Source organism: Styela clava, chromosome 7, assembly GCF_964204865.1.
Source record: "Styela clava chromosome 7, kaStyClav1.hap1.2, whole genome shotgun sequence".
Classification (NCBI taxonomy): domain Eukaryota; kingdom Metazoa; phylum Chordata; class Ascidiacea; order Stolidobranchia; family Styelidae; genus Styela; species Styela clava.
Window position 1 is genome coordinate 2,660,665 of NC_135256.1, and position 16,401 is coordinate 2,677,065.

Genomic DNA, 16,401 nt, shown 5'->3' on the forward strand with positions numbered 1-16,401 from the left:
ATTATAGCGGTAAATAGTTATAATTTATAAAGTTTCAGAAATATTCCATTAACGCGAAAATTAGGGTCAAAAAGGTAGGAAATTCGAGTAATTTTGGTCAAATTGGAAACGAAAAATTTGTCACGTTTTAAATTTTATAATTGTTTATTTCCGTATTGGTAATTATTACGTCATAACATATATGATTGTTACCCACAATACATATTATTCATGTAATTATGCTGTTATAAAAGCGATTGATATTGTCGTCTTCCAATGTACATATGTAGGCGTGACGCGATTACCTTTTCAAATCTTGTATTCGTTTTATTTATTACATATTAATTGGTTTGATGTTTGAATGTAAGTATCTGTGATGCAACAAATAGTAAAATGGTAAACGTTATACTCTGGGCTGCCATCGATATGAACCCGGAAATAAGGACATATGTCAAAATAGGGACGTTTCTTAGAAATGGGGACAAAAATATTTTCTAAGACAAACTTTAAAAAAAATGGGACAAATCTTAGAAATAAGGACGTTATGGCAGCCATGGCTGTACCCAATGGATAGAAAACTCATTGTCAGCCCAAATACATTGAAAATGACGCAGCTCAATCGATAATCACCCTGAAATGCCATTTTTAATTTATTTTTTTATATTATGTTATGACTTCATTACAAATATAACATAAACAATAAAATTCACTGGAAAATTAAAAAAGTAATAGTTTTTTGTTGAAAAAACAAGGGACCCAAGAAAAAATTTAGGCGAGCCGATTTTGAGTCGCGACCCATAGGTTGGGAAACACTGGTCTGCGATATATCCTCAGGCCTTTAGATTTTGGATGCATGGGTTTTCGTAAAACTCAAACCGAACATAGAAGGCGAAAGTTCAACGCCCTTGAAAAAAGGCCATTCATTTCTCAGAGCTCAATATCAGCGGTAATTTTCACATTATAACGGGTTACAAGGTTATTATCATGTATGAGAAAAGGCGTTTAAACTTTTACCTGAATCTCTATCACGAGACCACGAAAAAACATCGAGGGTCACGGCCCTGTAATCCGTGCACGCAAGCTTTCCTGAAGTATACATTGTGGTATTTTGTGTGGTTAGCGGTAGGAACTAGGAACAAGAACATACAACTCTGCACAGTGATGCGTCGGAAGTTTAAAACACGGAATCTGTGGAGTTGCGTTCGAAAGGTTTGTTTTATTGAGCCACATCATTTCAGTCTAGAAATACAGTCAAAATAGTAGAAATAACGTAAAAAAACACAAGACGACATTAAAGTTATCTATTATACGAGCGAAACTATACTCTTATGTTGGCTAAATTAATTTCAATAAGAACCAAGACCAATTTTTGACGCTCCCGTAGTATGTGAACCAAGATGGCGGACACCGGAACGTAGTGTCTGTACCAGGTTTGGGTTATTCCATAATTTTATTCCAATTTTCTATATTTTAGTTCCATTACGAGTTCGGGGACTCGGGGCCAAGTGACTCCCGTAGTATATGTACCTGAAATTATGGACCAACCCTAATCTGGTACACATACTACGTTCCAGTGTCCGCCATATTGGTTTACATACTACGGGATTGGTATATTGTCATTTTAAAGCCGCAAATAATCAACAGGTTTTCTGTTAAAACCTTCCATCAATGTGTTTTGTCAATATTGTTGGCTAAGTAATAAAATTAAAAGAAGATTACAATATGTATCGTACTCGATTCTAAGAAAAGTATTCAAAATAATACAAAGGGTATTGTACGCTAAAGGTGACGTAACCATGCTCCTCCCAAAGTTTACAAAATTAGATATTCCAGATGAATGAATCACAAACGCAGAGTTGCAGAAACGCTAAAATTTAAAAAAAATGTTTATGCTTTGCCATAATTTCTGTTTTATATTTGCTGAGATTAGATAGCGATAATCTGTCATGTGGTAATGATGTAATGCAGTTCGACAGCCATATTTGGTCATGCCAACCACAAAAACCAAAAATATACGCTGTCAAAAATTTGAGTAAAATAACCAAAATTTATGTATGATTGTTAAATTATCATTATGCATTATTATTATGAAATATTTCGCTACTAGCCCATGAGACATATAAGAAATAGACACAAAGAATTCACAGTAAAATGAGAGAGAAAAATTGCAGCCGAATGTTGAATTAATTGTACACAATGTTACAGGGGCATAGCTATCTTCAGCTAGAGTTTCAAGCTACGAAAATACAAATGCTATGTATGATACAAAAAGATTTTATTTTTTTTACACTCTGAAAGTGGGGAGGGGGGGGGGGGGAGGCGGCGACCTCTAAAACCGCTACGCCTCTACGAGTTCCCGTGATTAATAATGGGACGAAATGTTCATAAAGTCATTTTACAATTTTAATTCAGTTTTTTATACATCTTAACCAGGTATGCTTTATATTATTCACTGTTTATTTAAGTTTTTACTTGATTCCACACATCTGTACGGGATAACAAACTATATATTGCGCAATTTCAAAATTTAAGGTTTTTACTTCATTTAATACACCTTCATATGCTCGTCATTAGTTGCACAAAGCACATTAAAGTTATGTTACCTAATTTAAAAAATGACGACAACATCCTGTAATACGCGCGGGCGAGCCATACAATAACCAAATCTAAATTGTGAAATATACAACAGCATCGTAAGAAACTAACTAGCTACGCCACTAGACTTTTTGTTCATTCTTGTAAGCAATTTTGAATTTGGTGGTCAAGGTTGAATGAGCATTTTTCGGCGCTCCAGATGTATGTTTACCAATATGGAGGTAACCAATTTTGTTCGCCTATTTTACATCAAGTTGTATAAAGGGACTGAAACCTATAGGCAGGGGGATATTCACTTAAATAACACGGACATTTCGCAAACTCGTAATATAACTAAAATAAGGAAAATCGGAATAAAATTATGGCTTAACCCTAACTCGGTACACATACTTCGGGTGTACCCAATATTATGCCAAGTATGACAGAATTTATTTCTTGTTTGTATTTTTTTATGTACTTTACCCTAGTTATGACTTAGCATCCTGTACTAGTAAACTCTATTGTAATATTTTTTTTCATGGATTTTGGAAATGATTACATCATCGGCGCGTGTAAAAACTCATGTATAGACTGAAAAATCCACGTCTCATGCGCGATTACATCAAAGCATCAGGACAAGCAAGTATGGTTTTTGTATAGACTATGAATATCAATGTTTCACGCGCGGATGATCCCCACATCGAAATGTCAAGATAAGCCTCAATTTTAGACAAATAATCTGATGATATTTAACTTTGTTTACAAAACACTCATAAAATATTTGTCGTTGCGCTTCCCGTGATAGTATAATGCGATAAGCGTTTCAACTCAAAGTAAAGTGTGTGGCATTACGAATACTTTACAGAGAGCTTTTTTGTTTAAATGAGAGATCGGGCATTCTTCTTCTATTTTTAATTTTTGTGAAATAAGTTTAAAAAAATGAAAGAGAATAAATTAAGTAATCGTTTTAACTAAAATTAAATCTGTGTGACATTACAAATACTTTACAGAGGTATTTTTAGAGCTTTGATAGGTGATATATAAACTTTTTTTTATTTGTGAAAAAGTTTAAAGAAAAACAAATGATTTTAAGTAATATTACTCACACGAACTTGAGTATATTGTAATTAATAAATTCACGCACAATGATGTTGATGTTGTCTCCTGTTGTCAGATTAGGGTTCGTCGGAGTCGTAATTTTAAATTTTGAACAATCTTTAGTCTAAAGTCAAAATTACGAATTCCAGCAAAGTTTTCGAAGTTAAAAAAGCTCAAGTCTTGAAAAACTTGTGAAAACAAATATTTTTGCCTTTTTACATATTCACCTTACGGCACTCCATAAGTGTGTGTACCAATATGAATGTAACTGATGTTTTTCGCCTACTTTACATCAAGTTGTGTAAAGGTACTGACACCTACGGGCAGGGGTTATATTCACTTGACTAACACAGACAGTCCCCAAACTTGTAATAGAACCAAAATAAGGGAAAGCGGAATAAAGTTATAGCCTAACCCTAACCTGGTATACACACTACGGGAGTAACTGACCTCACAACAGGGCCTTAAACAAGTAGCATTTCATAAGATGAAAGCTGATGGTTCAATCAAAAAAAGATGGAAAAAAAAAAAATTCGACTAAAATTGACACTTTCACTTTGATAATTAAATGCAAATGACCACTCAGTAGCAAAAAACAGCATCACCATACTTTGCTACTATACAATCAAAATTACCTTTAGTAACACAAATAAATCTAGCAATTTTTGAAAGGTCTGTTGCCCATCTCAAAATGTCTTTGTGGCCCAGCAGTTGGCTATGGCCCACTGGTGGAAAACTGGTGGTCAATCCGATTTTATGACACGATGGATGAGGTGGTGGACAAGTTATTTATTCTACAATGCCATCATATAGTCGAAAACTTCAAGCTTCTGATACACTTCTAATTGGTTTTTGGCTATTTAAGTATCGAAACTCCTCAAGTACAAGCTAATTGCATGTTCAACATTTCATTGTTCGTTAATAATGAATTAAATGTGATTACACAATCGTAAGCTTATTGCTTTGTCACGGAAGAAACGTGTTTGATTGTTCTGTAACAATCGGTTTCGACAACAGCTTTACAATAGATTTGTTTCGTTGCAGTCCGCCGTGCCATTACGCGCCGTTCCGAATGAAACTCTATTTAAGTTGCAGTTCACTTCACTTATGGTTAAAATACTTTCGATGAAAATCAGGAAGAATGTCCATTCATTACATCAATGGATGGTTTATCTTCTGTATTACGCTCTTCACTCGGATCAAGGCCATGTAATAGCTTCCACTGATATGTAATACGTTATTATTTTTGGAGGGAACCGGAATCTTTATTAGTAGTAGTCCAGTGGCGTATTTAGGGTGTGGCAGCCATGGGCGCCGTTCGAACAGGGGCGCAAAAACGACGAAAAGTTTTAATCGTAAAATGTTTACATAAAATAAGGCACAGCTATCTCATTTTAATAACAGTCGTTATAAATTGTCAACCAACTATCAATTGGGCAAAAATTAAGGTGCAAGAATATTCGCGGGCCGGGAGAGGCGAGCGCACGCACGAGGCCGATACCGGTACTTATAATGATTAAGATACTGGCATAATCGGATTGTTATAAAAATACACGTGCTCAAACTGTGATAAGGACATGAGAAATGGCGGTATCTGTAACTCAGAAGCAACTGCTCTAGTCTCTTTAATCGATTCAATTCGTCATTTTAGATGACGCTTCTGACGTACGAGAGAAATTGTTTTATACGCAAGCTCGCGACTGCGCTCATTCTTCATCCATAGTATACTCGACAGAAATACCAAATTTTGCTTTCACAAGAAAACTGTTAAAAATACGTGTTGCAAGTTTTTATATACATACTCAGTACTTAAATTCGTTTAATTAATACAACAGGAGATATAGTTAAACTATTAGAAATAAGTTCATAAGTTAGGCTTTCTATACCAAGAAAAAATAGTACAACGGCACTATTGAATTCTGCTTACAAAGACAATACTTAAATAGAATAGTGATAAGTCTATACAATGCACTTTCGTTTTGAAAGCTATTTTAATATGGAAAATGCAACAATAGAGTATTTTGTTAAGAATATCACACGAAGCTTGCAGTGATTATATAAAATAGGCTTGTAATATAAATAAAAAATAATACAGTGGAGCTCATGGAATTTGCCTACATACGTGAATTGTTGAAAATAATAGTCATAAGTCGATCACTAAATGAAACAAGTTTTATTGTCGGATATAACATAAACGAATCACTTTTTATATCCAAATTTAACGGTTTCGTTAAAATTTTTGAAAACAATATTTCATTGTTTAATTTTATAAAAATACATCGAAAATGCGCCTACAGCAACTACTTAAAATGTCTTTGTTCGACGAAACATAAGAAATAATCTCGAAAAAGGTGTCGTAAATGTTTCCATGAATGTAATCAGGAAATTGTAAGCCGTAAATATTTATTCTTTCTGCTCTTTGTATACATTTTGTATAACTAAAAGTCGTGTAAGCCGAATGGGTTTGGGTGTTAGTTGAAAGAGCAGACTTCACAAACTGAATTTAATAAAATGGTTATAGTTATAATATCAATAGTTATAATCTGATGTCGCAAGGATAAACTCTTAATTCAACCAGAGGTTCCAAGAGGGTTTTCTGAAGAATTTTATTTGAATTGCTTTCTTTATAGATGTTTATATATATCAAAAGCTGCAATCTATGCGCAAAGATACACTCATCCTCCACTGAGAGCGAGTCCGACCCTCCTTTAACAGCGTTTATTTAAATTGTTGCAAGACTCGTGGAGCCGTTTTCTATAGAGACATTTATGCCACATGATGGATTTTTTTGAAAAGTCCATAAAGCGGCTTACGAGTTTTTTTCATCAGTATTATTAACACTTTACCTTGGGATGTTATCTCTTTATTTGTAACTTTCATAATGAATTCTCAAAACTTTTTCTATATATATGGTATTTAGGTAAAGTTAAATATGAACTGAACAGTGTGATATTCTCGATACTGCGTAACTGCTACAAATTCACGTATTCAGGCTTCCGATTGCCCAATTATATTTATAAAAAGAAATGCTGAAAAGTTTTCAGTATACACTGGTTGATACACCAGATACAAAATAATTCAAGTCAATACGGTCAGGGAAATAGATTGAAAAAAGGAATTTTACAAAGCACAAGTTAATCGTGTGTTGAGTGTACTATATCCGTTTGTGCTGTTTATGTATATGTGTGTTTTAATACAAAAAAACGTGTTGAGTTGGACTGTTTTTTTTATAGATAATCGCAGTCGGACACTGTAAACTTCTGATACTGCCGAACCAGAAAATAAAGGAAAGGCAAATCTGCGACCTCAGTGATATCTAGATAACGGTCCTAATATTCTTCTCTAATACTTGACTTCTGGATAATTGCAAAACACATTACGTATTCATGTTACATATTTAAATCCCGCCGCGGATGTTTAGAGTTTGTGACAAAACTTCAAACATAAAAACACGAAGTTATAGTTCTTGGAAAGATATTCGCTCAGATAACACAAGATTAAAATGCCGGTTTATTAAAACATTACGCTACCTAACGTTCAAGTGATATAAGTAAGTGCAGCAAGTAGCAATGTTTGTATACACAACTTGACAAGTCATTTTTGTGCGTGACACATGCTTAAAGCTATTGTGATAGAGACGAACAACTTGAAAATTGGGAACGATTTCAAAGAATTGAGTTTAAAAGAAATCTGAGGTTTACAAAGAACGCGTTTTTATGAATTTCGATACCGGTTTTCATATATTCACTCTGGATATACGACAACTATTATGTGAAGAATTATTATTTTGGGAAGAACCTGATTCTTCCCGGTTTGCAAGTCACACCCTAACAGGGATGTGTGGAATATCGGAATTACTATAAAATGGATATTACATGTTTGATTTATTTGCTTTTTCGAAAATTTTGGCATGTGAAATTTTCGAATACCAAATTAGTTTTGTCTAATTTGAACTATTGGCAAAAATGCGAGGGGTGACGTTCAAATAAACTGACGGGATTTCACACTAAGTACTGAGCTTAATAAGCTCAAATCGAAAGTTTCGAAAAACGTAAAAATCAAATAGTGTAGTCATCTTTACTCTTGATACTGCACCATTGCATTTTACTCATATGGATACACCAAAGCTAAGGCGTAAAAAAGGATAAGTAGGCTAGTTAGTACCACATAAAAAAATGTGTGTGAGTGTGTAGCAAGGCTCTTGGATCACTTACAATTATCATCTTTACGATTTCTACAGTATTCTCGCATCATACGCGTTCGGGTCCGTCAGCGAAAACGAACAGAGGAACGATAAGTAGTTAGTCCAGAGCAACCCCAACTTATAATTCTTGATCTAATCTTTAAAGTTTTAGTTTACACATTTCCCGTTTTATTTAGATAAATTAACATTCCTCAGGATTAGTCGTTGACCCTTGCCCATGAACTTGATTTACTGGACGTTGTTATGGCAGGAAAATAACTTTACGGTGAATTAAATGAGATCTTTATCTTGTCACGTTTTGTTGTTCGCGAAGTGGCAATCTAAATGAGCGCTAACGCGAGTTTATATTGATCACGCAATATCAATCAATCATCATTTTATTCGTCAGAACAAAATAAACGTATCATAAGAAAAAAGTAATTTTAGGACAATAGAAAGAAATTGCTCTTCTGAAGCAATCAGTATGTCGAAAGGCAGTACTAAAGTATATAGGGGTTGTGGCGGTCACGAAATGACGAATGAAATAAGCGCTAATGCGAGCTTCGGTCGGTAAAAAGTTCTACTCCTTAAAATGGTAACAAATGCTGGTCAGTTTCGTTGCACTTCAATAAGGAGTCCGGTAGTTTTTTTCACAGGTTACTCGCGAAGACATCTTGCGTTCGCGCTTAAAGTTGTTTAAATGTTAAGTAATTCTCACAAAACGATTGAATTAAAGAGTTCTATTGTGTCGCCATAACATGTTGACGACTGTTTATTATTGCGAAACAATGGCATAAACAGAAAGTTCCTTAATTCTCGCTAATATAAATTTAACAATAAGTACTTGTTTTCGATAGAAAAATTGCGTGAATTATCGTTAATCTTCCCAAAAATTCACCTGCATTTTGGCACACGATGTAGAACCTGCCAGATTGTTTAAAATTTGTGACATAACAATAGGGCAATAATTGAATAAATGCACACGAATGTCGAGCATCGTTGTCAGTACGGCTGTAGCTGAGTTCTGAATTTGCTGAAGGGATTGGACAAGTGTGACTGAGTAAAAATTGTGACCATTCAACTTGAAAAAAAAAACAGTAAAAATTTGTGCCGCATTTACGAATCAAAAGAAATTTTAAAAATTAAAATAAACACAGTCTTCTTGCGACTTCTCCCATTTTTCAGCGATGACAATTTGAAATTTAACGATACATTTGTTTTGAAGAAAAACGATGTTTCCCAGCCTCGCTAAAAATCTACGCAATGCAGCAAAACATTAGGCCTACGGCGTGAGTCGTACAAAAAGTTCGAAGCTCCAATATCTTATTCAGTGTGCGGTAAATTGAGCAGACAATGCTAAACCTGAAAAAATAATCAAAACAGCCTTCTTGTGACTTTTCCCATTTTTCAGGGATGACATTTTGAAATTTAACGATACATAAGTTTCGGAGAAGAGCGACAACAATTCAGCAAAACGTTAGGCTTACATGAAAGGTCAGAGCTCCAATATCTTACTCCATGTGCGGTAAATCAAGCTGATAATGGGGAAGCGAAAGATTCCGGTCATTCCAAAAATAGAACCTCCCAGTATGTTTCCCAGCTTTTTATAATCCGGGAGGGGGGAGGGGGTGTTCTGAAATTAAAGGGGTGATAAATATTTTGCTATTATCGATAAAACTTTTAAAAAAAATGTGTTGTGCATTTAACAGACGAACTACATTGATAAATATTTAGGGGTGCTCACCCTCTAAATTACAACCTCCTCACGTCAATGGATGCCAGCGCAGAAATTTATTCCGGATGCAGGTGTGAAAAACCGCCCACAATTGCAAACTCATCCATTACCCGCAAAGGCGGCATCAGTGCCATGATCGGTTTTCCGCATGGGATGTGGCTGCTAAAATTCATTGTTCTGCTGTCGCTCTAGGCACCCACAGAAGAATCTAAATTCTGTTGTAAAGTTCACATTCCACACTGTCAAGAGCCTGTCAACTTTATCAGATTATTTTATTTATTCAAGATAGTAACGACATGTTTTTCCACCGTACTACCGATTGCCGAACTATTTTTGGCGCATCAACTCAATGAAAGGAGAATATGCATCATTAAGTTGACTACATTTCACGTTTAATCAGATATTCGCAATCAGTAACCTTTTACATAAATGAATTTTGAACCTGATAGGTGGCGATTTATGAGGAGACAGCCATGGTACAGAAGCTTTAGGCAGTGGTTCCCAAATTGAAGGCCGGGGGCCAAAATATAGAACGCAAAAAAGTAAAAATATAAAGTGTTTAACTATTTCACTCAAGTTTGGCGGACCATATTAAATCATTACGCGGGCCACTGCACGGCAGATGACATTTATCAAATGAGTTAAAAACGTTTTATGTATAACCAGATAATTGCAATCAGTAAACACTTGTCCATCTAAAAGTTATCTGGCATACACGCAAAGAATGTTCTATATTTGCGTTGCGTGTAATCGACACCGTCACGCAATATTGGTCGATAGACTACTATCAATGAACAATGAACTTACTGTAAATAACATGTATGTTGCATGATACACATCTATCAACAGCGCTCCAGAAATGTGTGTACCAATAGGGAGGTAGCTAATTTTGTTCGCCTACTTCACATCAAGTTGTGTAAAGGGACTGAAACCTGTGGGCAGGGGGGTATATTCACTTGGCTAACACAGACAGTCTCCGAACTCGTAACAGAACTAAAATAAGGAAGATCGAAATGAAATTATGGCTACGCCCTAATCTGGTGCATACATTACAGGAGTACCCTATTAACATCGATAAACATGCACCTAATCGACAACTTCAATGAACCATGGCCAAGAAAACACTCTCAATGAAGTGCTGGAAATAATTGTGAACTGCTTGTTTATTGATGCACATTTTCAACAGCGATGAACATGTTAAGAAACCTCAAATATTTTTCGTTTAACAACAGCGTTTTTGCTGACATTACGAAAAGTTGTGTTAACCCCTTCAACACGTTTCTTCGTGAATGCCGAAAAAGAAGTCACACTGTATCTATATGTATTTTACATATTAGTGTATAGGAAGAGGCGCTAAGACTTGTACGTTCAGAAATATTGCCAGCTGTGTTGGGGGTTGGAAATATGATGAAGAGGGTGTGAGGAATTGATGCGAACGCTGCTTTCTGAATTTCAAATTGCCAAGTTTGACCGTAACAACTAGCGGGTCCGACCAGAAAACGTTGGTTTTCAAAAGTCTTGAGGGCCTAAGAAGCATTTCAAGCTCCGAAAAATTGCTATGTTTACATTTTTGAAGAGGGTTTCGAACCTGCGATGATTTGAGGTGCTTTGACAATCTTATTCCTAACGCCTAGCGCCACACCGCTAACTTAGGTCTAATACTTTACCCGATAAGAAATCGCGCCCACGAACAATAAACTGATTCATATTATAGATCAGGATTCGTGATACAGTGAATATCAGATTTTCCCACTTTTTAAAAATAAACAATTCAACAAACAAATCTTATCATTAGAAGTTAAAAATGTCATCTGCCAGACAAACTAGACACTGTGACGCCATAACGTTAAATTAGTTTCGTTCGCAATGCTGGATGTTTGATTGTGATGATAACAAGAGGAATGAGAAAATCGCACACCTCGTTGTTTGCAGCAGAAATGGAAAACCAGCATTTTTTTCGAATATTTAGATCCCTAAAATTGGCTAAAGCACCGAAGTAATTGCAAAACCAGAGAAGCCCAATCACTTAAAAGTGTTCACCGTGTTTCCCAAGCATCGCCTCAACGCTGTGCTGAGCCCACAGGCACGTCGTCATGAAGCTTGTTTCTTGTGTTACATCCAGCGTGAATAATATAGTCTCAGGCCGCTCTATTGTATAATAAGCCATACCATGCAGACTGCGAGAATGTTCAACATCCTGCGCATATTTTGCGAAATAATCGAGTGCAAGATGCGACTGTTTTTTGTGTTAATTCAAAGCAAAATCTCAATAACAGGACGCGATTTATCGCTACAGATGTGACGTATTTCCTGTCGAATTTTTAAAATCGGATTACTACCACACGATTTGTAAAACTTTTATTTGCCATCGAATTATGGTCATATAAGCGCAGCATTGTGCTGACACAAAAGATTATCTTAAATATTATGATTCACAATAGAATAACAACTTTTAAAACAATGGAATTACAATTTAACCACAATCAAACATGAATCATGGTTAGGCTTCGTTAATTGTCAACATTTCAATTGTGGCCCAAACATATCAACACATCACGCTTGAATGTCCTTTATTTAATTTCAAATCTCAATATTTCATTGTTCTACAACAATAAAGATTATTTTTAAATCTCACAAAGACTCGCAAATGTTTTCTGAAGATACATCGTGTTTTTCGTTGTCTCTATTGTACTCTGACAAGCATGAGAAAATATGTGATCACTCAATCTCAGGATGGAACATGATGTCACACAATTTTCTGGTACTCCCGAAGTAGATGAACCAAGATGGCATAATCGTTAGGCCATAATCGTATTCCAGTTCTAATACGAGTTCGGGGACTAGCCAAGTGACTCCCGTAGTATTTGTACCCGAAATCATGGTCTAACCTGGTACTGGTACACATGCTACGTTCCGGTGTCGCCATTTTGATTCACATACTCCGGGAGTACCAATATTCTTTCTTATAACAGGGAACAGCCATCACATGAGTATGAGGGCTAACGTGAATTTTATCCAGTCAATAACACCTGAAACAGTTCTTATCACATACCACTATACATAATGCGCACAAATTAGAGTGCTCCCGAAGTATGTGAACCAAGGTAGCGGACATAGGAACGTAATATGTGAACCAGGTTGGGGTTGAGCCATATTTTCAGGTACAAATATTACGGGAGTCACATGGCTTGAACACGAACTCGTAATAAAACTAAAATAAGGAAATTGTGGTAAAATTGCGGCCTAACTCTAACTTGGTACACATGCTACGTTCCGGTGTCCGCCATAATGGTTCAGATACTTCGGGAGTACCCGGAATTAGGCCACGTTCTTACACGGTACTAGACTATATGATATTCAACAAAAGTTGAAATGTTGAAAAATATCAAAATGAGAGAAAACACAAATTCCAATTTTTAAAGCCGTTAGGTCGTCAGGATTAGGCGCAAAGTTGTCGGGAAGATCAGTGTACAAATTTTCAGAAATACTCTTGTTGCAATTGTCGTCTTCACAAATTCATGGGTTGCATTGTGACGAGAATAAAACAATCAGATAAAGACAGCTAATAAATTAACTCGACAAAATGCTTTCTACGAGAGATTAGATACTACTCTATGATGGTTGATGATATAAATTGCCTGATACTTCCGACACGAATTGTGGGTATTCCACAAATATTTTGGCGACAAAGATCTTCAAAAATAAAATTATGTCACCTGGCTTTCTACATATTATACTCTTTCATCTTGCCGCCACAATACAAAAGTCGTTGAAATAATAATTTGACATGCTACTGTATTGTGTTTTAACAATACAAATTACGTTTCAATTGTTCGGAAATAAATGATATCATTATTTTGACAACATTTCTGTGTATTGGAAATGTCACAGTAACAATAACATTGTTTTAAAACAATAGTCCTTCCAAATTTGTAACAACAGATTATTACAAAACAATACCAAGAAAATAGACATCACCCGCCCTTTAATGATACATGTATCGCATGTCATTTAGAAATTATTGAGGGTGAAACGAGGGCAAAGCTTTTACGACAATTATGACAACATAACTAAACAGATTAAGCATAAAATATCGCAAATTTGCTGCGTCAACAAGACTGGAAGTCTGCCATAATTTGTTTTCACTAAATGGTAAAAAATCGAAAACAAGTAACGTCCATCTATGCAAACTTTGCTTTGTCATTAGATTTTTAACCACATTTTTTGGGGTGGGACAGGAGATTGTCTATGTCTATTAAATGTAAAAGACTGGGTAGTGATATATTTTTTGCTGTTAGTGTTTATGCTTGGATAAAGAAAGCCATTATTTGCACTGATTGGGTCCGCAATTGCCGTTCATATGTAATGAGTCGTGTATTATACATTATTTTACGCGTTGCCGAGCATGGCCATAGGGTTAGAAGTGAACGTGCCGGAAACGTCAGAATACTCTTCCGAATAGACATTCAAAGGTTGGCGCAATTCATAACCTTTATTTATTACCCGTTTATTTGGACCCGATATCTTTGTCATTTACGAACCGATAATCTGCAACAGTGAATGCTGTCAAATATACACTGATATTAACAGCAACCTCTAATGCAGTGGTTCCCAACCTTTTAGGGCTCGTGGCCCCCTTCCGGAGGCTTTTAGCACTCACAAGCTCCCCCGTTCCTCTTTCCAGTGGTATTTATAGTGGTAGTTTGATTGGTGGATTGGTTCCGAAAACAATTTTTTGTCTCTGTGACAAATAAGATAATTCTGGATCTGGTAAGAAAAACTTGGAGATGCTGTTTTCAAAATATCCGTCTGTCAGTCAATAAGGTGAAATGAGGTCGAGGCCGGATAAGATATATTATGACAACACTTAAAAACAGGTGTGAGATAATGAAAAATCGTTTTTTTAGTCTTGCTGGGATATTTATTCGCAGACATTTTAATTTTGGTCACTTGAACCCTCACTTCAAATTAGGTTTCAAACTGAAATGGGCAAACTAAGAGCCGCAGGCTAAATACGGCTTGTTGGGTAATTCAATCTAGCCCGCCTAATTCTACCACAATCGAACAAAATTCAAATTTTATTGTAGCTCAAGGAATTTGCTGAGATTGCGATTAAATTTACTTTTGGCACAAGGCTTATTGTTTTTCTCGTTTGCTTGTGTAACACTGCAAATATTGTTCATAAAATGTAACTATTTACGTCACACCAGTCTAGGTGGGCAAAATTTTTGGTCCAAAAACCTTGCCTACCCCTGCTTCAAGAGTTATCTTCATGAAGCTTGCATATATCCCCCTAGGATTTTTGATAACTCAATCTTTTACTATTCAGCACTTTCATGTACTTTAGCAAGGGTGGAGGGTTTATAAAAAGGATTATAAAAAGCAGAGCAGAAATATTATTTTCCCAACACAGCGATTTGCGGGACTTCACTCCCGAATAATATAGATAGCATGTTTTCAAATATGTCGCAGAGTTCGCGAATGACATAGATAATAAGTTTATTTCGTGGTGCCAGAAATAACAACACAGATTATTATACATTACCGTACTGATTTCATCGCAATTGACAGGAAGTTGCGATGGACCAAAAGTGGTCATCATGAGCCTGCGACGCCAAGATTCAAATTGAAGTGAACTAAAAAAAAAGCAATAGACACAAAGAGAATCTTAGTCATTCAGAATTTCAACAACAAGGGATCGGTATACGGTAAATCTTTATATATGATATGAATGCTATGCTTGTAAATTTATTTTCATAGTACTTAGATAATGAATTATATGATACGCTGTTTAATAAAATTGTCTCCTACTAACGTTAAAAAAATAAACATGTTCGGGAAAATCGCGATCCTAACGCGCATCGACCTGGCAATTTAAATTGCTATTTATGTATGGATGCTTAGCGCTATCAAGTGGTAAAACAAAACAAGGATTTAAAACGAACCGTGTTGACGTCCTTGTTATCACAAATAAGTCTTTAATACGAGAATGTTTTGAAGGCTCATAAGCAAACTAATCCAATTCGATCAACAATGACGAGAATTGTAGCAAGTGGGAAAATCTCAATCAAGTGACCCAAACCTTTTTTTCGAAGAAATCAAGCAAGCGTCCATATTTATCCAGGTAGCTACTCTGTTTCGAATGAATCCGATTTTGAATAACCAACCCGATAGGTTTCATTGATACGACATAAAAGGGGCATGAGCATGGGCGTAGCAATGCCAAAGGATGCGGTTACTTTTTCAAACGTAAGGACGCGCCACATATCAGTGTTCGTATATTGTTCCACGAAAAAGAAACTACAAAAAGTCATAATAATGCGTAACTATAAAATACTGGGTAACTTCAATGCGCTTTCACAACAGTGTATTGAACCTAGTGCAGCTGAATCAAAACAGTGGGAATGTAATCCATGTTTTGGTATCGACTATTGTTGCTAATCCAAGCAGATAAACGGGGTTGTCGCGGGTACAATGTATCTCAAGTGCCAAAATAATAAACAATATCCCACCAGCGCTGAAATGCGTAACTTTGTAGAAAGTGAGTACGGCGATTCCAGGCAATGTGAATGAGTCGTATGGAAAAAGTCGCAACTGAGCACTCTGGCGTAAAAATCGGACAATGGCGAATTGTGAAAATTCATGCCATTCAAAAAAAGTTACTTCGGTATAATGGTGTACCAGGTTATAGGATTATGCTATAATTTCATTCCGATTTTCCTTATTTTAGTTCTATTACGAGTTCGGGGACTATATGTGTTAGCCAAGTAAATATACACCCTTAACATAGGTTTCAGTCCCTTTACACAACTTGATGTAAAATTGGCGAACA